We start from the raw sequence: 23,551 nt of genomic DNA on the forward strand, positions 1-23,551 counted from the left end.
ATTGCAAAGTTTTCTTACATAGGAGTGAACAAAAATTTATTAGCTGCTTTACAAAAGCAGAAATCATAAAGGAAAAAATTGATGAAGTTTATAAAAATTAAGAGCTTTTGCTCTTCAAAAGTCAGCATTTCAAAAATGAAAAGGGCAGACCCAGAATGGGAGAAAATATTCACAGTATGAATATCTGACAAAGGGTTTGTCTCCAGAGTATAAAAAGGACACTTATGACAACTCAATTTAAAATAAGCAAAATGTTTGAACAGACCCTTTACCATAAAAGATATATGAAAGCTCAATGAGCACATGAAGAAATGCTCATACTTGTTAATCATAGGCAAATGCAAATTAAAACCACAATGAGATAGCACTCTATACCCCTAGAATGGCTAAAATTAAAAAGACTGATAATACCAAGTGTTGGCAAGGATATGGACCAATTGGAACTCTATACACTGTAGGTGGGCAGATAAAATGGTACAATCACTTTGGAAAACATCCTGGCAGTTTCTTATAAAGCTAAACATACATCAGTCATATAATCCATTCTATCACTTGGTATTTACCCAAGAGAAATGAAAACATAGGTCTACATAAAGATTTTGTACAAGCAACTTCATAGCAACTTTATTTGCAATAACCCCAAGCTGGAAAGAACCCAACTGTCCATTAACATATGGGCAGTTATATAATCTATGCAACAGCAATAAAAAGGAATGAAATCCTGATAAATGTAACAACACGGATGACTCTCGGAAGACATTATGCTGAGCAAAAGAAGTCATTTACAGAAGAGTACATACTTTATTACTCTTTAAATATTGAATTTTAGAACAGATTAAACTAATTATAGTGATGGAAACAACATTAGTATTTGCCTGGGGTAGGGAGTGCAGGGAGACTGATAGTAAAGGGGCATGGGGAAGCTTTGGGGTTAATGGAAATGTTTTATATCTTGGTTGTGGTCACAAAAGTTACATGGATGTATACAGAATATATATTTGTCAAAAGTCAACAACTATTTAGAATTGTGAATTTTATGTACAGAAAGTATACTTTGGCCAGGTGTGGTGGCTCATGCCTATAATCTCAGCACTTTGGGAGGCCGAGGCGGGTGGATCACCTGAGGTCAGGAGATCGAGACCAGCCTGGCCAACGTGGCGAAAACCCATCTCTACTAAAAACACAAAAACTAGCCAGGTGTAGGGGCTCACGCCTGTGCGCCAGCTACATGGGAGGCTGAGGCAGGAGAATCACTTGAACCAGGGAGGCAGAGGTTGCAGTGAGCTGAGACTGTGCCAGTGCACTCCAGCCTGGGCAGCAGAGTGAGACCCTGTCTCAAAATAAATAAATTAATTAATTAATTAAAAAAAAGAAAGTATACTTTAATAAAGGCATAATCTAATTTTATTAAAGTCCAAATAACAATGATAATACATATGGTGGATAATAAGAATTCACTCACTTAAAATAAAGATATCTTAAGAATTTTTAAAAACATCAGCTTAATAGATAAATGGGTGATGGATGTGAACAAGTAAATAAAAACAAGTCAATGAAGTACAAATGAATATTTGAAAAGATGGTCATTTACTTATATTAAAGGCATAAAATAACACTCAGACATCATTTCTTGTCCATTAGATTTTCAAATATTAACACGATTTGGAATGTATGGTGTTTTCCAGGACTTGCGGAAGCAGAAACTCTTCCACACTGTTTGTGGAGGTACACATTAGTATAGCCTTTTGGGTGGCAATCTGGCAAAATCTGAAAGTGTGTAAACCCTTTCAACTGGAAAATTCATTGCTGAAAATTTACCATACAGCTATACTCAATGTGTGCTCAAAAGTTTAAAAGAAAATGTTGGAGTTTTGCTTGCCAGATTTAAAAGAAAGGAAACAAAATAATGTCCATAAGTATGGAAATAAGTAAATTCTGTTATATCCATACATTATACTTATACATAGCAAAAAAGAAGAAAAATTTATATGCACTCATATGAAAAATAGCCATTTACTAAGTAGAAAAGTAAGCTAATAGATATTTAACATAATTTTATTTTTGTGAAAAATGGATATGTTTATAAGTGCAAAATAAGTGTATAAATGCATACCCACCAAACTGTTCAGGGGCTTTCTTGAGGTGGGAATAGGATTGCAGAGATGAGGACATGGTGAGGACTTTATTCTGTTTTCTTCAAGCAATTCTATATTTTTTTACAAGTCTGATTTATTTTTATAATTAAAAATTTCAAAACAAAATCAGTTCATCCCACTCTTTTTTCCCAAACCACTTCATGACTCATCATTGCTTTTGAAAGTATGCAGGCCTTAGTTTGGCAGTCAAACCCTCCATGCTCAGATCCAATTTATCATTATTATTTTTTTTTTTTTTTTTGAGACAGAGTCTCACTCTGTCTCCCAATCTGGAGTGCAGTGGTGTGATCTCAGCTCACTGCAACCTCTGCCTCCAAGGTTCAAGAGATTCTCCTACCTCAGCCTCCCAAGTAGCTGGCATGACTACAGGTGCCCGCCACCATGCCTGGCTAATTTTTGTATTTTTAGTAGAGATGGAGTCTCACCATGTTGGCTAAGCTGGTCTCAAACTCCTGACCTCAAAGGATCCACTCGCCTCAGCCTCCCAAAATGCTGGAATTACAGGAGTTAGCCACCACACCCAGCCTCAGATCCAATTTAACAGCCTCAGCAGTGTTTATTGATACACATATTCTCTCAGTTAATCTTCACAGCAGCCCTATGACATTGGATCTGCATAATACCTGGCTGGACTCTGAGGACCTAGCATCATGTCTGGCACATGGTGGGTGCTCCAATAAATATTAATAGAAAGTGACCTGAATACCCTCCATCACTTTCTTCTACTGCCAACCTCACTTTCCAGTGCATCTCCCCTTTGTGATGTGTCTACTCTGCACAGTGCTGTCTCGATGAGGGAGCGAGGAGAAAGAATGTGACACAAAGATGAATAAGACATGGTCCAAACCAGGTGCAGTGGCTCACGCCTGTAATCCCAACACTTTGGGAAGCCTAGGCAGGTGGGTCCCTTGAGACCAGGAGTTCGAGACCAGCCTGGGCAACATGGCAAAACTCTGTCTTTACCAAAAAAAAAAAAAAAAAAAAAATTGTTTTTAGTTCGCTGGGTGTAGTGACGCATGCCCGTAGTCCCAGCTACTGGGGAAGCTGAGGTGGAAGGATGGCTTAAGCCCAGGAGGTGCAGGTTGGAGTGAGCCAAGATTGCACAACTGCACTCCAGCCTGGGCAACAAAGCCAGACACTGCCCCCAAAATAAATAAATAAATAAATAAATAAATAAATAAATAAATTTTTTTTTTAAAGACATGGTCCTTGCTCTTGTGGCTGTGGACAACAAAAATCTCAGCTATAGGTCATCTCACAATTGGATCATGCTACCTCAACCATCTGCCAAGTATGGTCAGGTCACAAAGGTAACACCCAAGATGACCTGGAGCAAATAAGCAGAACTTTCACAAGTTTCTCTCATCTCTAAAGATATTTTCCCAGCCCTCATAGCCATCGGGGCCTCTGGATGTTTGACTGAAGCATCACCCTATTCTCCTTAAATACAAGGAACATCCAAAACTTTATTTTTCTCTACTCCAAAGCCTGCTACCAAATCTGCGTTCCAGGAGAGAGGTTGTTAACCCAGGCACATCTTTGACTAGTAGAATGGGTCTCCCCTGATGGTGGTGGTGGGAGATGGTATCTTTGCATAAAAAGAACCTTCTTTCTCCTGTATTTTCCATGGACACAAGATTTATCTGAGCACAGCAGCTCATGCTGCTCAGCATCAGGATTTAGTCAACTAAACTAGTTGGCTGGACAGCTGTCCCCACCTCCCACATCGCTCCCTGAGCATTGAGCACAAAGGTTGATGAATGGAAGAGGACAAACCCTCCAGAGGGCAGAAAACCCATCCTCAGTCAAAAGGCTGTAAGCACTTTGGGAGGCTGAGGCAGGAGGATTGCTTGAGCCCAGAAAGTTTGAGACCAGCCTGGGCAACATACCAAGACCCTGTCTCTACAAAAAAATTAAACATTAGCCAGGCATGGTGGCACTCACATGTTGTCCCAGCCACTTGGGAGACTGAGACAGGAGGATTGCTTGAGTCCAAGAGATTGAGGCTGCAGTGAGCTGTGATTGCACCACTGCACTCCAGCCTAGGCAACAGAGTGAGACGCTGTCTCAAAAAAAAAAAAAAAAGGCTGTGCATAACTGGACAGATCTACTAAATATGCCACTGCAGTGCTGCTCTCAGCTCAGCCATCAGTTGAAAGTCCCCAGCTGAGAATGGTATCCTGAGCTGTGGGCCACCAACTTCTCCCAGACCCTCTCAAGCATGTTTGGGAAGCTCTCCTGGGAATACAAAGAAGCAGGGCTAAAGGGAGCATGAAGTAAGTCTCCAGACAGAGGCAGGAGTGAATAAGCAGTTTCAGAAACTGGTGGCTTATGAGCACTGAAATCCGGAAGCCCAGGAGGAAGGCTTTTAAGCAATACATGTCTCTCAAATGCCACCCAGGTTTCATTTAAAGAAGTGATTCCTTCAGAAGTGCATGCAGGGGGCTCCTGGGGTCCAGGTTGCTTGGGGCCAATTGAAGAGAAGTGTAAGACTGGAGGCACAATGGAAGGAATCAGAGGGGAGGTGGAATTCCTAGGAGAAGGAAAGAGGTACTGGCAGCAGGGCTGGCACCGACTCAGCCACAGGAAACGAACAGCACAACCCGAACCCTCCAGATGAGGTGGGAACAGACAGAAGGACACAGGGAGATACAAAAATGTATCCGTTTGAAAGCGGTTCTCTCTGGAAGCCAACTCTCCTCCCAGAAGACACATGCACCCATGCCCACAGAAGCATTCCCTGCCTGCGGTGTTGAGGTCCCATACACTAGCCAGACTCGGTGCCCACTCTCACCGGGCACCAGGCTGAGCAGGCACGGACACTTGTTTTGTCATTTCATGCTCATGATGACATGCGGGGTGAGGACCGTTATCGTCCCCATTTGCTGGATGTGACACAGGGCTCACAATGTTAAACAATTTGTCTGAGGTCATGTGTCCAGAGAGTGGAGGCGTGAACCCAGATGTGTTCAGGCATGTCAGGTGCATGCTTCTCCTGGAACCCTGTCTGAGAGGGCCCTGGGCGAGGGGCTGTAAAGCCCACATGGCTCCTTCCCTCCACGGGGACAAATGAGGAGGTTAACAATCCAGCTACCCTCCTGCGAAGTTTGAGGGACACAACATCAACGTACTTAGAATGCGTGTAACGACGGCACTTCATCAGGATGGAAACAGCAGCGCAGAACAGCATCACCTTTACTCTCAGATCAGCTTCTCATGACAGGAGCAAAAGTTCAGAAAGTTACAGGTTGAGGTAGGGAATTCTTTTTCAACAGAATTTCAGAAGCAGTGAGTTCTAGTCCTAATTCTGCCCCAGCCTGTTTTTGGGGTAAGAGAAGGTGAAATTTAAGCTGGGCCTTGGAAGATGGGGAGGATGGGGTAGGGCTGATAAAAGCAAGATCTGAAGGTGGGTGGGCCTCTCCGTTGAGAGTGAGGGTCTCTATTAGCAGAGGGAGACGGGCTCTGCCCACACTGCTGTCTTCAACGTTGCTGTTTCTCCCAAGAATTTACCCTCTCCACCCGAGATGTTTAGTCTGTCTCTTGTTGATGTAATACCTGTTGTACCTACCATGATGAACAATGTTTTTCCATTACACCTCCCATCCTCAAGCAAAACTGGAGAGCATAGCATAAAAAGCTGTCACCATAGATGCATGGTGACCATTTTATTAAATGCATTGGATGCAGAGGAAGTTATTCATGTTCACCCAGGAGTCTCTCTTGAAGCCCTCCACATCTGAGTGGAGACTGGGGAGCAACAGACACCCCCAGCATGCAGGGAGATGGGGGCTCATAACCTTCCTGACAGTTACAGTATGATGTTAGACCTTGGGTGCTGCCTTGCACTTTCAAACAACATCAAACTTGGGCTCTCCGAGTACACAGACCTAGAAGGAAGAAACTGCTCTCTCATCCTAAAGAACACTCCCAGTCTCCCAGACCTTCCTTCCCGATTTCTTAAAGAATGGTCTCGGTGCCAACTTAAATATTGCATTTGGTTGGGAGAGGAGGAACCGCGAGCCCAGAATGGAAGTCAAATTATTCCACAAATATTGCTTATTTAAATAACATTTAAAAAATACATCATGTTCAGTGGTGAAGAACTACTAAATTATTGAATTCCCCAAAGCATCCTATAAGCTTTAAAGTGGCTCATGAAGTCCTATAAAAGAATATAATAAATAGACAAAAAGGAACGCCGGGCTCCATGTCAGAATGCCTGTGTGCGCCAACGCTAAACATCTTCATGTAATCTTTCCACTTAAACCAATGATTAAACAGATTAAACAGATGATTAAACAAATAAAGATTAATGAAACAAGTAAAGTAATCAAATCTGTATGGGTGTATAAACGAATGATTCCAGACAATATTAGAACAAATTGTCTAAAACTAATAGCGAATGCGTCAGTTCAGCTCCAACAGCTTTTGTTGGGCTCTCACTTGGATGTAATCAAAACATTTGTTTAAACTAAGATGGATATGAGGCGCTAAGATGTCAGTTTTTTGAAAGAGAAAAATAAAACAAAAGCAATGTCTTTGGTGAGGAGATTGGCACCGCCAATAGGGCTGCATTACCGAGGAATCTGGGAATGTTGCGTTAAGGGATACCCTGAAACTTAATATCTCTCTGTCTATTTTTGAAAATAGGCTCTGCCCAAATTATAAATATAAGCAAGCCAAAAGAAGACGGTGATATCTAAAGTACTTGAGAATTTGAGAGGGAGAGAAAAACTGTTTAACCACCCCTCCACCCCCAGCGCTTTAGAAACCCCTTTTTAATTATTGGTCATTGATATGCTAATTACAACACATGCTTATCATTTTCTTCTTTCCTTGAGAAGCAAACTATTCCCTGTGTGCTCTTGCAAGGAATAAAATGGGATTTCTTAGCAAGAATGTTCTATTCAGATTTTTTTTTATTAATTAAAACTAGTGAATTTTTTTTTGTCCTACTTAGGAGTTACTTGGTTTCAACCTGCTGATGGGTACTGGGGTTTTAATTGCAATTTGTTTGTGATTCCTGGCAGAGGAAGTCTAAACCCTTGCTACTCCAGGCATGGCCCTTGAACCAGCAGCATCACATAGAAGCCCATTAGAAATGCAGGTTCTCGGGCCCTGTCCCAACCTGCTGAATCGGGATCTTTGTTTCAGCATTTTTCTCAGATAGAATTTGAGAGGCACTGAACCGTGTAGTTTGGGCGGTGGAAAATTCTCTCAGCATGTCAGCAAAGAGGTAAAGACAGAAGGGCCATTATCTTTCTTCAAGGTAAGACTCTGTAAGAAATGCTTTGAAAACATTATTTTGGGAAGAGTGGCTAGCTAGGGGTCTGCTGCAATGTTTCAGCTGGGACCACAGGGCCTCTCAGGGGGTAAACAGAGCAGCCTCACACTGTGTCTGTCCTGCTCCTGGGGGCCTGGCCGCTGCTGCCTGCTGGGACAGTGGATGCAGGCTGTGAGGGGAGGTGTCTTGGTTGACACTGTCGGATTGCGAGCAACAGAAATCAGACTAGACTAAGAAAAAACATGAGTCGTTTGCTTGTTTCTTTTCCGTAAAGATGCAAAGAGGCTCCCAGAACCTATAGGCAAGATGATGCTTCAGGAAAGTACTGATGCTATCGCCCAGACAGCCCCATGACTCTCTCCCTTTCTCTCTTATTCTTTCCTCTGCCTCTCTCTGAGTCTCTGTTTAATGCTGTCTCTTTGCAAATCAGCTTGCTCTGTCTCTAGTTTTTGTCACAGCTATCTGCCCAACTATACCCATGGGAGACATATTACTTCCAGCTACCTACAGACTTTGTCTCTTGGCCAAGTTCCAAATTCAAGGTGAGAGACCGCAGGTGGCTTTGTTTAAGTAGTGACTACCCAGTCCAATCAGCTATGGGGGTGAGACCATGTCGAACAGCCATGCCTATGGGGAACATAGCCCTGTGCATGGCTGGTGTGTGTGTGTGTGTGAGAGAGAGAGAGACAGAGTAAGTGTGTGTGTGTTCTCAGACAGATGGAAGCACAGTAACTCACCCAGGGTTAGACAGTAGTGACAGAGAAAACACTGTGGGCCTCAGCCTCCTCTGAGCCCTCCTCAGTAGTCTTCCTGGGGTCCTGTATGAGCTAAGTGAGCCTCCTTGTCACTCCCCTTGCCCTCTCTCCATGCCATCACCTCCCTTTCAGCACCAGACTCTGGTCTTCAGTGCTCACAGGCTGTCCCCTCGCTGTTCAGAAAATACCGTACCTGTTGGGGTTCCTTAGTGTCTTGAAATGTGCTGACAATGGCCAAAATGCCAACATCCTCAGACCCTGATCTCTGAAGGAGGTTTGCACCTAATAGCGTAAAGCAGTCTGTCTGATGCCATGGATGGCAATGCGTGGCTGCACCATCCCTCCAGGGTAGCTTGTGGGTATTTCACAGGGGCCTCCAGAAAGTGGCACCTGCTCTGGAAGGTGGAAATGCAGTTATCTGGGGAGATATTTGAGAGAGGAGATATTTAGGAGTGGAATTTCTTTTTTGGAATTCCCGAATCATTCCCAAATCAGGGAATTGAGAGGGAGAGACCAAGAAAGAGGAGAGAAAGTGATTAAAACTCAAAGAGGCTGCTAAAAATACAGAAGCCTGGGCCCCACCAGATGGTCCTGAATCAGAATCTCTGGAGGTAGAATTTGGGAATGTAATGACAAAGCTTCCCTTGGCACCACTCCCCCACCATCCTTCACCCAAGTGACTGACTTGGCCTAGCCATATGGGCACCTAGGAACCACTAGACTGGCCAGACTGGGACCCAGGGGGCCAGGAGAGGTCCCTTGTTCTATGGTCAAACAGCAAGTTGGTGGTGGGCTTGAGACTGAAGTCTGGGTCTCTCAACTCACATTCTAGTATGTTCCCAAAGCAGGGCAAGGCTCAAATACATGGGAAGGGGAAGCCAACCAAGAAAAAGATATAAACTTCTTTAGATAGGAACAAAAATATTCAGAAGTCAGAAAGGCTTTAGTGTGCACAGCTGCTGGCACCAGGTGGACTCCTGGGCCAACTAGAGTCCCCTCCCAGCCCACCCCAGAGTACAGACTTGGTCACACTCCCCACTCGTTATTAACTCAGGCCCTGTGGCAAGGGAAAAGACCAGAGACCTTGAAGTCAAAGGGGCCTGGGTCCAAGCTTTGGTTCTGCTCTTTGTGTGATCTAAGAACAAGTTCCTAAATGTCTCAATGTCTCAGTTCCTGTCTGGACATCAGTCCCCTCAAGAGCAGAGCCCAAGAAACAGGCTTGTCTGTAGGTCATTTACCTTGGAAAGGACCCAGAAGGAAGGACCAGCCAGGGGAACGTGGGAGGTGGGAAGCTCATGCAAGGATCCATTATGGAGTAAGCCACTGCTACAGTCACCTTCTGAGCCACCCTAGAGAATACATCACAGAAACGTCCATGCAGGGAGGAATGGAGAAAACATTCCTCGCTGGCTTCTGTTCCTCACTGGTTAAGGGCAGCTCCACAGCTCCCTACCCTGCCTATGGGGTCCCCAAGCCACCTGATGCTTTGGCATCAGAGAAGCCCTGGGATAAGAAGTGAAAGCCCCCAGAATAGTGGGTAAAACCTGCTTGGAACTGCTCATCACAGTGGCTGGAGCAAGAGGTGCGACCAAGATTTTCATAAGGTATCTGATAGAGTTCCCTGTATGGTTTTTATGGGATAAGAGCAGAGTAACAACCCAGAATCTGGGCTGCAAGCAACAGAAACTAGCTGTGGTTATCACAAGCAGAAAGGACCCTCAGAATCAACAGGGAACTGAAGAGCAAGGCTTGCAAAATGGAGAAAACGAATGTAGCTGCTGACAGCCAAGCGGTAGGTGGCACAATGAGCAGGTCCACTGCTGTGGGGCTCTGTTATGAGTCCACTCTAATGGTCCCTTTACCTTTGATGATTTGCTCATGATTCAGAGTCCAGGTGGGAGTGTCTAAACTATAGGAAGTAGGCCAGGTGTCCTCACCAGAAATGCTCCCGGATGACTAGCAAGGAAGCATCTTGCTCCATTTGCTTTCCAAGGTGGAAGGCAGGGCTTTCCCTTCCACCAAGACTCATTGCTAGGAGAGGACTTAGGTTTTGGCAGCCCAAAGAATCAAAAATATTACTATTTAATATATACCGCATGTGAAATGTGCCCAATAGAGAGGCTGATGCTTGGTAGTTGCTCAAGAAAACTCAGGGAAGCTGAGTGATTCACAGCGCATGATGAAGTCGTCTTTCTGACTTTCTCTGGTCCCATGCCTCACACTGTGACTGACCAGTGGGTCTCTGTAAGGAACCGCAGGCCTCATTAAAGCCAAACCCAGAACCCACCAGGGAAGCTTCCTGGTGAGAAGAGGCCGCTGTACTGACAAGTTCCCAGCCGTTCTCCCTCAGCTCTGCCTCCCTGCAGGATTAACTTTGATTTCTGCTGCCCAGAGAGATCTTCAAGTCTCTTTCAGAACGCTTTGCTCCTTTCTAGCCCTGGAGAGTTTAAGGATTTATGTTTGTGTTGGTGAGGGAGGTGCTTTCTCATACCATCAGGGAGCCCTAACATGAGAGAGCTGGAAAGGATCCTAGAGAGAGTCTCCCCATTGTCTGGATGGGGACACTGAGTCCAGAAAAGGTTGTCCAAGATAACATAGCTTGTGAACATCAGGGCAAGAACAAGGGACTCAGTTACAAAATCTCTCAACTCTTCCCTCTGGATTGGTCAGCTCTCCACACACACCCGCCCCTACCCCGCCTCCCCCCACAACAGGATGCTTTAACCCAATCACATCTTTAGAGATTGCCTTTAAAAAGAGGCTCTTTCAAGTATCAAGCCCAGCCTTCTCTCACTTCCCCACTCACTCCTGAGCTACTTCTGAGCCATTTCCCTTGTGTACAAAGGTTGGCAGTGATGGTGTTTTGAGTGGTTTCCATGACAAAGAGCCAATTTGAAGACCATGAAGATCTGCAAATGTGCCAAGACAAGGACATTTCAGCAGAACCATGACACCACGTCCTCTTAGACCTGGAAAGAATTTTGGAGAATTCCAAAATTAAGAATGAAGCTTTATTTTGCCAATGAAGAAACAAAACCCATAGATGAAAAGTGACTTTCCCAAGGTCCCACAGCTAATCGGTGGCAGATCCAGGCCTAGGGTTAAATTCCATTCTCCAAGTATGATGTTCCTTCCATCCCATTATGCTGGAGAATGCTTCCCCATCCCAAATGGCCTATCCGTTGAGTCATCTCTGGCAAAGTCCTTTGGCAAACTTTCGCCCTTCCTTTGTCCTCAAAAACAACATCTTTCCACACCACTTTGCAAGCATCCATTTGCTGTCCTAAAATTACTGCAGCCTCATTTGCTTATTTTAGCTACAATGGGTCTGCAATTTACACTCAGCTTGTGTGAGTTGCCCAAAAGCCAGAATCAATCCCCAATCCCCAGGCAAGCCTGTCTTTGAGTGGAGAGCATGAAATGAAGGCCAGTTATGGCCAAAAAAAAAATATCAAGGAGGAAAGGATTTAGCGAGCTTCTGCCCTTTCCACATTCCCTGGGTCACTAAAGAAGCTACTTCCATGAAGAATTCTCACTCATCTGTAACCCAAGAAATAAATCAGATGCTCAACTGAACCACACTTCCAGGGTGGCTCCCCATCATGCATCAGGGAGTTGGCACTGCGGGCACCAATATTTATAGATCAGGTCAAGCAATGACACATTAAGCGCATTCTAAGAAACAGAGGTCTTTGCATGCTCGACACCAACAGGGAAGGAGTGAAAGAAATGGAGCACTGGAGACCTGCAGAATGTTTCAAGCAGCCTTGAGGACCTGGAGGGCACTGTGGGAGGTAGATAGGAATTCCCAAGTGCTTTTCAATATCCATTTAATCATCCAATAGTTCCCATACTTTAAGGTGGTTGTCTGAATTGTGGGTGTTTAAGCAAACAGCATGCTTTTCAGCTTCAATCCATCCTTGTATTCCTGCAGTGCCCAGCACAGTAGCTGGCACACACTGCCTGCTGAAGGAATTAATTAATCCCTTTACAAAATAAAAGTGATCCAGTCTTGCTCATAGTTCTACCCAGCAAGGGTACACTCACTGAGTAACTGCTTGGTAAGTAGCTTTCCATAGGGTGCCCCATGGCTCCTGCCTTCAAGGTGCAGGCAATTTAGCAGAGGAAACAAGCAGCACACATGTGGTATGATGATATTTTTAGTCTTTAATGTGCTTTCTCTTTTGCTTTCTTGGAGGGTGACCTTGGTCCATCCCAGGGAACTGTCTGCCTGGAGAGAGATTAGACTTTGTTTCCAAAGGGATGCAGAAAGAAAGATTGAGGCAATATTCAGTTATTGACAGACAAAATAGGATTATGCATGAGAGCACTGGTCTAGTGGTGAACCCAGCTATTGTCTCAGAAAGGATATTTAAAATTCCTTTATCTTCTCCACTAGCATGCTAACCACCAAGACCAGGGGATAGTTCACACTCTTCCTAATCAGTGGGCAAAACATGGGCCCCGTTTGCCATTAAGGCTTAAGCAATCTGGTCAAACAACGATACATTAAGACCCAGCCAAAAGTTGGAGGTGGAAAGAGGGAGAATACAATGGGTGTGAGCCCCTCACTCTCACCCAACATAGGAATGGCTGCAGCAGAGGGTGATGAACCCTTCACCAAGGCTAAGGGTGGACTGCAGGCCAGAGGGCTAGACACAGGACTGGCTGACCTCAGCAGGTCTGCATCCATGGGCATTGAGAAGAGGCAGAGTCAGCCAAAAGGTGCTACTGAACTATGGAGACCCATCACAGTCTTCCCCTGCCTCAGGCTCTGGCAGCAAATGACCCCAGAGCAAACAACATCCAGGTGGACATGGCAGAGGAGGACAGGACACCCCACGCAGGGGCTTAGACTCATCCCCCACACTGTCACCATATGGATTTGTAAGCCCCTCTTCCCACGTATGTGGACCCCACCTTAGCAAGTGCAACAGTTGAGTATTTTTACTCCAATGAGCAAAAATTTTCCTGGGGGGGCTGTTCAAAATTATTAGAGCCAACTACATTCAGTCATATTAAAAAATTCAAATTGATTTTTTTGCCTGCTCACCAGTATTGAGAGGAAGATCTGGTTAGTTATGGAAAAATAGCAACCAGTTATATTTTCTCTGCATATATTAATACATATATTTCCTGTGCAGGGGAGCTTGTGATGATGGCCAAATGAATAGAAGGATAGGAGGCCGGCAGAAGCCCAGAGCAAGACCAGGCAAGGAGAGAGTGGGCATTTCTCATTCCTGTCTGACCGGCTCTACTTTCTCACTTCCAGTCATCTGCTCTTCCTTGGCGGACACACCTCCCCCAGGCCAGGTGGTCAGGGTGAGGTTATCAGTCACAGTCCCCTTCCCACCAAGGCTCAGGCAGGTGAACCCCGCTCCACTGGCCAGTCAGAGAGGTGGCACCTATGTGAATGTAGTGATTGGTTCTGGGTGGCTGCATGAGCCAAGTAGGACTGCTAGGGTTTCCTCTAAAAACCGAGATGCTGAGGGGGGAAAGAGATGCTGGGAGAGACAGGAAACTTCTTCCGTTTGACTTTCAAGCCATAAGGAATCAGGCTTCAGGCTACCAGGGGCCATACTCCTTACCCTACATGAAGAAGGACACTGACTCAAAAGGGAAGCCAAGAAAAGAGATGGCTAGAGAGAGACAAAGTCCCAATGGCATAATTTGTTCCCCGGATCCATCTGTGCCTCAGGTTAACCTTAGACTCCTCAGTTACATGAATCACTAGCTTCCGTATTTTTCTTCTCAACCTAGCTTGAGTTGAGGTTTTTATTATTACCACCAAAGACAGCCTTACTCATTTGGAGATATCAGGAAAGCTTCTGGAGCAGATATGTCTCAAGCTAAACCTTGGAAGATGAGTAGTGCAGTGGGCTGAATGTTTGCATCCCCTCGGAATTCAGATGTTGACATTCTAACTGCCCCTGTGATGGAATTAGGAGGTGAGGCTTTGGGAGGTGATTAGGTCATGAGAGTGGAGCCCTTATAATTATGCAATTATGGCTGAGCTCGGGTGGCTCATGCCTGTAATCCCAGCACTTTGGGAGGCCAAGGCAAGAGGATCTCTTGAGCCCAGGAATTCAAGACCAGCTTGGGCAATGTAGCGAGACCCCTTCTCTACAAAAATAATTAAAAATTAGCCAGATACGGTGGCTAATGTGCACCTGTAGTCCTAGCTACTTGGGATGCTGAGGCAGGAGGATCACTTGAGCCCAGGAGTTTGAGGCTGCAGTGAGCTATAATCACATCACTGCACTCCAGTCTGGCTGACAGAATGAGACCCTATCTATTAAAAAAAAAAAAAAAAAAGACGCAAGAAAGATGATCTCTGTCCACCACATGAAGACACAGCAAGAAAGTGGCCCTATATAAACCAGGAAGAGGGCTCTCACCAAGAACCCAACCATGCTGGCACCTTGACCTCAGACTTTCAACCTCCAGAGCTGTGAGAAAATAAGTTCTTGCTGTTTAAGCCACCCAGCCTATGGTATTCCATTACAGAAGCCCAAAGTGATTAGGACAGAAACTTGTGTGTTCAATTTTTGGGCTGGTGACAGGGATGGACAACACAGAAAATGGAGGAGAATGAATGCCACTATGGAAGGTAGCATGTGGGATCTGGGTGAAGCACAGGAGTGCAGAGAGAAGAAGTGGAATGCAAGATCCAGAGTGAGGCTAGGCCCAAATTACGGAAACTCTGAATAGCAGAGAGAGGAAGGTCCTCCATTTTCCTAAAGGCAGTGGAGATTCATAAAAGGAGTTTGAGCAGAATACGGCAATACAGAAATAGTCTCATGTGAGGATTACTCCGACCTTGAAGCCAGAGATCTTATGCAAGGAAAACTACAGCTTCCAGGTGGTCATTCTCCTCGCGTTTCTTTACACTGGTGTCTGTACCCACAATTAGAAGGAGCATCCTATGAAGGACCTTAAAAATCACCGGGTCCAACTCCTACTTTTACCAAAGAGGAAACTGAGGGTCAGAGAAGGGACATGACTTGTCTGACATCACTAAGCAAGCCAATGGCAAAGTCAAGATTAGAGTCCAGGACCATATGTGCCTAGACTGTAAAAGAAATGTCAGAATCTTTTAGCAACTTTTCTCATAGGTAAGTGGGAGGTCAAACACTTGTATTTATTTTCTATTGATGCAGAACAAATCAGTACGAACTCAGTGGCTTCAAATAGCACCCGTCTACCAACTCATGGCTCTATAGGTCAGAAGTTGGCACAGCATTGCTGTTCCCTGATCAGGTAATGACACAACTGAGATCAAGGTGTGGCCAGGCTGAGTTCTCAACTGGAGGCACTAGGGAGAAATCCACTTTCAAGCTTATTCTTGTTGTTGTTAAAATTCATTTCCTTGTGGTTATAGGACTGAGGTCTGTTTTCTCAGGGACTATTCTCAGTTTTTAAAGGCCACCCAAATTTCTTGCCACATGGACTCCTCCATTTTCAAGCTAGAAATGGCGCATGGAATCATTCCCATACTTCAAGTTTCTAACTTTCTCTTCTGCAACCAGCTGGAGAAAATGCTGTGCTTTTAAAGGACCCATGAGATTAGGTCAGTCTCCCTCAATAATCTCCCTGTTTTTAAGTCAACTGTTTAGGGACCTTAATTACATCTGCAAAATCCCTTCACAGCAGTACCAAGACTTGGGTTTGACAAACAGGAGAAGGTGTGTGTGCACCAGGGTAATCCTAGAGATCATCTCAGAGTTCTGCCTCCCACAGCAACATACTGCCATCCCCCCGCATGGGCCACTAACTGGGGAGTCTGACAGCTCATGTCATTGAAGTGGGATGTGTGTTGGGTGGTATATAACCACGCAGAAGACAAGCCCATCACCTCAGATAAAGAACCAGAACTCAAAGCTCAAAGCAAGGGCCCCTTGGCCCAGGGCAGCTATCTGAGCTAAGCAGCCCACAGCTGTATCTGTCTGCATTGGGCATCTATGTTTGTTTAGGGGATTCTCCTCACGATTGGCAGCACTATCTGTGACCCACATAAGTGTGCTGGCAAGACTCAGCATGGTCACTTGCACTTCCTTGGTAACTCCTTCAGTTGCATTCCCTGGATTTGTGACATCCTACCATTAGCTGCCCCGGCTCAACCCCACCCCTCTCCTGCAACTAACTCATGGCCCTGAAAGAATCTGCACCATCCTCCACTCTCCTGGGCCAGCCTGAGCTGGTCATTGTGCAGCCTGGAAGAGCCATCAGCGTGATGATGACCCATGCCCTCTGCTGAATGACCACACTGCAGCAGCATGGAACCCAACACCTCCAGGGTCACTGGCCTGCGTCATCTGGATTCAACTAATCCAGCCCAGCCAAGCACCCTTACGTCAGCAGGTTTACCCATGAGCCACGTGATCAGTATTCAATAAGTGTTCAGCACTTAGCTTGTTTAATCAATTCCTTTACAGAGAGTTCTATGGGACTGAGGGGAAAAAAACTACCCAAATACAGAAATCCAGGGGGAAACAAAGTAGAAAGAAGAACCCATTGTTATTCTAATTCCAGCCCCTGACTTCCCTCCTCCCTACAAGGAGAGCTTGCCCTTGGGAGAGACCTGTTTCCTGCCGCCCTGGGACAGCTCTGGAAGGTCGGCATCCCCAGTGGGCCCCCCTAGCAGGAGCCACTCAGTCTGGGAGAAGCAGCAACTGCCACACTGTCTTGTGCTCCAGGAGAGGGCTGACTCTGATTCTCCCAGGCTCCAGCAGGTCGGCTCAGCTCCGAGCAGTTTGTTTTTTGAAAGTCTCATAAATTTCCAAGAAACTTCTCCAGACAACTGTCACGAGGCTGCACCTGCCAAACAAACACAAACAGAGCTCTCCTCCACCAGATTAGTTACTTAATTAAGAAGAGAAAGAGACAAGGCACATAATGTGGAGATAATTACCCATCTTGCCAAGTCTCCAAGTGTAGCGTGGCACACGCGAGCAAATTGCAGCACCGCCGCTAATGCATATTCATCCAAAGTTGTAACTGCTGTGAACATTTTCCACACAGACAGCAATATGTTCAACCAACAATCTGAGCTCCTTCTCAGATTCCAGCATCTTCCCACACCATTACCCTGCCTTCCCAGGCTCCCTCCCTGTCTTTCTGTGAAGGAATTTGCTAAACAAAGCAAATAGCAAACCAGTTACAAGTGAATGTGACCAAAATCCATTCCAGGTGACACTGTTGGGAACAATCAATTCTGGGCCCCAAAAATGAGGTGTTTGAGTTTTTTCCCTAACCTGCTTACTCATTCAATTTAATTTCATGTAATTGAATTACAGGGATTTATTGAGCATTTACTGTGTTAGGCCCAGTGCCAACCAGTACTAAGACACAAAGATGAGTGCAATGAGGTCTCATCCCAGGAGGCTCACAATCTGTAGATAGAGGAGCTCTCCTCCATGAGATAAGGTGGGTGGGTATTATTTTAATCCTCTTTGACAAATGAAGAAACAAAGCCAAAGAGTTAAGTAAACTGCCAAAACAACAGAGTAACTAAATAGGTAATTGGGCCTTGATCCTAGATTATCTGACTCCAATTTCTATGTACAAGGCAGATAAGGCGAAATTCCGCCTTGGAGACAGAGGAGAACAGAAGAAAGAACAGAGCCTGGAAAAGCACAGGAGATGTGGGCTCTGCCATCTTAGACAAATCACTGAACTGTGAAGGTTTTCAATTTCTTCACTAATAAAATGCAGATGGTGAGCTCTAAGAAATAGAAGTGCTGATAAGATTAAATAAAATCAGATTCCTAATACTACTACCTAGGACAGTGACTGGCACTTGGTAGATGCTTAATAGTCGTGTGCTTCCCTTGCCTAAAATAGAAGGGCACAATGGGCACAATGGGAGACCAGGGGAAGGAGAGATCTAGGATAATGGGTAAGGCTGGGGGACCTTAGGCAAGAAGTGTGATTTGAGTAGGTCTTGATGTGGGTGTAAGACCAAAGGAGATAGAAATGGAAGCAAGGACATTTTAGGTGCTGGCAATAGCATGAAAGAGAGACACACATTCACGAGAAAGCAGAAATGCTGTGGCCAGAACCTGGGGTTCTCAGGGTGAAAAGGGAGATCAGACTGGAAGAGTAGGCTGGGGTCAGGTGGTGTGCAGTCCTGATTAGAAGAACAATCCAGGACACTTGAAATATAGTTTGGAATAGTAGAGTTAAGGTCACCCCATTAACAAGCGGACAGTCAGGCCTTTAGAGAAGAAAGACCATGAGGAATTCCATACACCTGGAGACAAAGGAATGGTTTGATTACTTCTAGACCATGCTCAAGTGGTGGGGAAATTGACAACATTGTCAACTGGGTTTGAAAACGCACTTGGCCATCTTTCTCAGATGCCCTACTCCTCTCTATATAGCCTTCTTTGCCCTGGGTCAGCCAAGAGAGCCAATGGGAGACCATGCCAAATTTCTTTAGAGAGATGAATACATTGGCTCACTCTAAAGAAACTCAGGATTGCTTTTCCCATCTAAAGTTAGGCCCTGAGGACATCCAAAGATAGTTAGGAAAAGACTACCATTACCACTGACTTTCTTGATCGAAACTTAAGCAACAGGGCATTTCTATTTCTGCTTCTTCTAGCAGGAGTAACAAATACGTTCAACTAAGATGCGAACTCTAATTGATTGGATCTGCCTGGAGCAGAGTAGCGAAACATTGTGAGGACACTTCTGGTTCAGAGAGAACATGTACCACTATTGCTTAGCAGTGCCTGTCAAGGGCATGGAATGGAGTGGCTACATAGCTATTTGCCATCCTTGGCAATCATTCCTCGGTCTTTGGCTAGTTTAAGCCTATATTGAGTCTTGAATTTTTTTCCCCCATTTCTAAAGGAGTGGAGATCAGAAAAAGAACAAAAGAACAATAGTAGCTACCCCATATGTTGAATTCTCATGGTATTAGAATGAACGGAAAGTAGCTTTGTTCTCAAATTGCTTTTTCATGGCTAAGAATGAGGATCAGCCTATCGTACTGGCTCTCAGTCTCTGCTGTGCATCACAATAGCCCAGGGAGCTTTCGACTTGGTTACCCCACAGATAACTGGTTTCAGTTGATCTGGGGCAGGGACAGGCATCAGCATTATTTTGGTGTGTGTTTCTTTTTTTGGTTTGTTAATTTTTTTAGACGGAGTTTCGCTCTTGTTGCCCAGGCTGGAATGCAATGGCGCAATCTCGGCTCACTGCAACCTCTGCCTCCCAGGTTCAAGAGATTCTCCTGCCTCGGCCTCCCAAGCAGCTGGGATTATAGGCACCTGCCACCACGCCCAGTTAATTTTTGTATTTTTAGGAGGGACAGGGTCTCACCATGTTGGCCAGGCTGGTCTCGAACTCCTGACCTCAGGTGATCCGCCCACCTTGGCCACCCAAAGTGCTGGGATTACAGGCATGAACCACTGCGCTTGGCCTCATCAGTGTTATTTAAAACTTCCTAGGTGGCTCTGACGTGCAGACAAGGTTGAGGGTCTTTGTGCCTACTATAAGCTCAACTGAGGAAGCAACATCCAATATCCAGTTCATGACTTAGGTCCCACCATGAGGTTCCTGTTCCTTATTTGAAGGAAAGGCCATTGGAAGGCTCTAGCCTTTGCCCTGCATGTGCATTAAGGCTCAGCTGATGATAGATATAAGGTGATGAGAGTTGTGAGAGGGAGAGTGCATTCTGCTGGTATGGTCAGGGAAGGCCCCACAGAGGCAGGCCTGAGCTGGGACTTAGGAAGATGGGCAGAATTTGGACAGACAGAGTGACTTGCAAAGAAGGCAGGGCATCATAAGACATGAACAGAGGCTGGAGGCTGGCAGGAGCAGAGGCCCTAGAGCAGAGTGGTGAGAGAGAACACGAGGGACCAAACCCACGTGGCCACAGAGAATTTTCTGAGAAACGAGGTCAGGAACCTGGGGCCAGCTGCTGCCAGGGGTGAGCTCTCCCTAGACTTACCTGCCTGCCAAGTCCTCCTTCTGGGGGCCCCACATCTAGCCAGCTTCTAGCCCCAGGTACCCAATTGTCCTTCTGACCACACTCTTTCTATAAATTTCATTCCAAAAATAAACTTCAGGGTGAGACTTGACCTGACCTGCCCTTAAGAGTTCACTAGAGCCTCCCTCCCTCCCGACAGAACACTGGGCTTCCTTAGGCAGTGTCTCCCTTGCCTGAGCCCCAGGGCCCCTCCCTGCCAGTGTGTGTGCCTGAAGCTGTCAAGAGCCTGTTGTTTCAACTTGAGACCTGTCCACATTTTTTCTCTTGTCCACCCGTCTTCCACCTGTTCACAGGGACTTCTATATTAGTCATCTGTTGTCAGGGAAATGCTCGGCTTCCCCCAAGGTGTAAATCCTGAGGGATTCAAAATGGGGAAGAGGGGAAAACGATTTACTAGGCTGGCTTGGTCCATATATTCTCCAACACATGGATGGCAAATGCTGGAGTGGGGTCTCGCAAGATGGGGTCCTCCTACCCCCAGCATTAGCATTACCAGAAAGTCTTGTTAAAGGCAGGCTCCTGGACCCCCGCCCTGACTTTCTTAATAGAGGGTGGGCCTCAGGATGGCTGGTAACCTGGTAAAACAGGCATCTGGAGGTCAGGAAAAAAAATCATCTCAGGCTTTGTTGGTATACAGAATATGGTTCTGGAGGGCTGTGGCATTTTCTCTGGCTTGACCATGTCTGAGTGTTTTTAACAGTGTGTCTTCCTCACTTGCCATCCACAGGGATGTGTGTGTGTATGACACAGAGCTGGAGAGGCAGAGACACAAAGAGTAAATAAATACAGAAACCCAGACTTGTGCTTTGGAATGTTTTCTCTGGGCCCCCGTAAGCTACCTCCTATTTTCTTGCAAATCACTTGGAGCTCTCATGGTGAAAAGGGTGTTTCAAAGTTGTTAAAGACAAATCGGTATTTAATTAAATCTCCATTCCTTATAGAAAGAATAGTAGCAGTCAGAATCCCTTTGTGCCAAGATCGAACACTCACAGCTCTGCCTGTTCCCCAGAGAACCACAGAACCATTCCCCACTGTCAAGTGGACCAAAGGCTGTCTCTCTTTCCGCTTAGGTATCTGTTAATCATTGACACTTAATTAGCCCTGTAACATATTAGAAAGTGCTTTGAAAATTGTAAAGTCCTATTCAAATATGGGGGATAATTATTACACAGACCTGTTCTCTCCACTGACCCTCCTTAAGCGTCTACTCCAGGTCATGTGCTCTGCCATGCATCCCCTTGTGTAATTCCTGTTGGAGGCCCTGGATTCTCATCCCTGTTTTACAGAACCAAGGAGACAGCAATGTAAATGACTTGCCCAGGGTCACACAGGCAGTGAGAGGCGGGGTTCTGTGTGCTTCTAGAGAAACCCTCTTTTCACTTTGCATTCTTCAGTGCAGGCTTTTCTTTCTTTCAGCAAAGCCAGGATTCTCTCCACTGGTTAGTGACATTCCGCCTGACCTTCACTGTGTCCAAAGAGGCAATGACATTTCCAAAGCAACTCATTTTAATTTCTTCTGATTAAAAATGCCTGCTGGCATATATGCTATGGAGACCATTAGGAGGCAAAAAGCAATGGTGTGAAAAGCAGCAAACCGATCACAGATGGCTGTCAGGTCACTCGGCCCAGGGACACAGGCACGGACGCCCCAGGTTACAGGGATTGTGAGCCTGCCTCCTTCCACCATGTGTTAGCTGGGTGTCCGCTGTACGAGGGTCCTCTGGGGCAGGAAGAAGAGATGGAAGACACAGCCTGCCACCCAGGAACTTGTATTTGAATAGCTTCCATTTGTGCAGAATGTGCACTCAGCCCTTAGGCCTTCCTTTACAAGGTGGTTAGTGAAGAAGGCTTATTGGGAAGGGGGTGGTGGCATCTTAATGATAATGGTGGTGGTGTAGGAGAGCAAAGCTGGATGGTCCTGGAGGCTCATGCCTGAGATGGCACCCAGCAGGTAGATTTGGCTCCAGGATCAACAGGCAGACTCCAGGCTCTGCACATTGGAGGTGCTCACTTTGCAATAAGACCTCTTTATCACCAGGAAGCCCCCAGGTGGGGCCCAGGAATCTGCATTTAACAGGCCTCTCCAGGAATGTCAATGCTGGGGGTAGGAGGACCTCACCTTGCGAGACCCCACTCCAGCCTTTGTCATCCAGGTATTGGCAAAGTACTAGTGATCTACAATGACTACGCCACCTCTGTAGGCTCTGTAGTCAGGGCTCATTGACTAGATGTTCCCTGGCCCATTTCCCATAAGGAGGTAAAGCATCACACAGGTGGGAGTCTTTCAAGGGCACATCCAGTGTGGTGAGCATGGCCTAAACAGGCGCTCTGAGAGATCATTCAAGCTCCGGTGTTGGGTGTGCCCTGCTACGTCTCTGCTTAGAGTTTGTACTCTGGGACACCCTATCTTACTGTATACATAAGCATGCTTCCTTTGCAGGGCAAACATGATGGTAATTGTATTTTTGTAAAGTGGAGTGAGCAAACAATATGCAAAAATCATGAGACTCTGTCTTTGCCTGGGGGCTGGTTCCAATGGCTGGGTTGACTATTGCTATGGGAAATGCTTTAGAAAAGGTTTCCTGGTTGGGCCCAGCCAACCGCCAGGGACACAGCAGGAGAGCTAAAGGCCTTGTTTCTCCCATGGGAGTCCTAAAGGGCACCCGGAACATTGGGGCACTGTGGTGAGGCTTCTGACCAGGAGAACACCGTGGCCTTGCTGAGGGCTCTGGATGGATGAGGAGGAAATCCAGGTCTAGCCATGGTGATGGGCGGTTCCCTTCTCCATGTGTCAGAAACAGGCCCTGACCCCCTACTCAAGCAGAGCTGTGTCTGCTTCCTTCAGTGTTGCCCTGGGATGCCTCATTCACCATTTCCTGTTTTCATCTCCTCCCCAGATTGGGCTCACCCGGAGCCTGAGAAGTCAATGAGCTCAGCCCCCATCTCCCTCCCTCTCCTGCTTCATCTAGGCTCTTCTCTTTAGGGAGGTGAGGCTCACTCCCTGAGCAGTGGCTGCGAGTGCCAGGCATCGTGCTGGGTGCTCTACGTAGGTCTTGTTTAATCCTCAAAACAGTTCTAGTGATCTACGCTAACTATGCCACTTCTGTGGGCTCCGTAGTCAGACCTCATTGAAATTCTTGCCTCTACCACTTGCAGTCAGCAATGTGCTCTTGAGAACATCTCCTAACTCCTGAGCCGCCAGTTTTGCATCTGTGAAATGGAGCTGTTCAAAACACTGACCTCACTGTGTCATTGTGAGGACTAACAGATGCTGCCAATTAAAGAACCAGGCACAAGTCCCAGCATATGATCAAAACATTGGCACTACTATTATTCTTATGAGTTATTATTATTGTGT

Source organism: Pongo abelii, chromosome 16 (genome assembly GCF_028885655.2).
Source record: "Pongo abelii isolate AG06213 chromosome 16, NHGRI_mPonAbe1-v2.0_pri, whole genome shotgun sequence".
NCBI classification, from domain to species: domain Eukaryota; kingdom Metazoa; phylum Chordata; class Mammalia; order Primates; family Hominidae; genus Pongo; species Pongo abelii.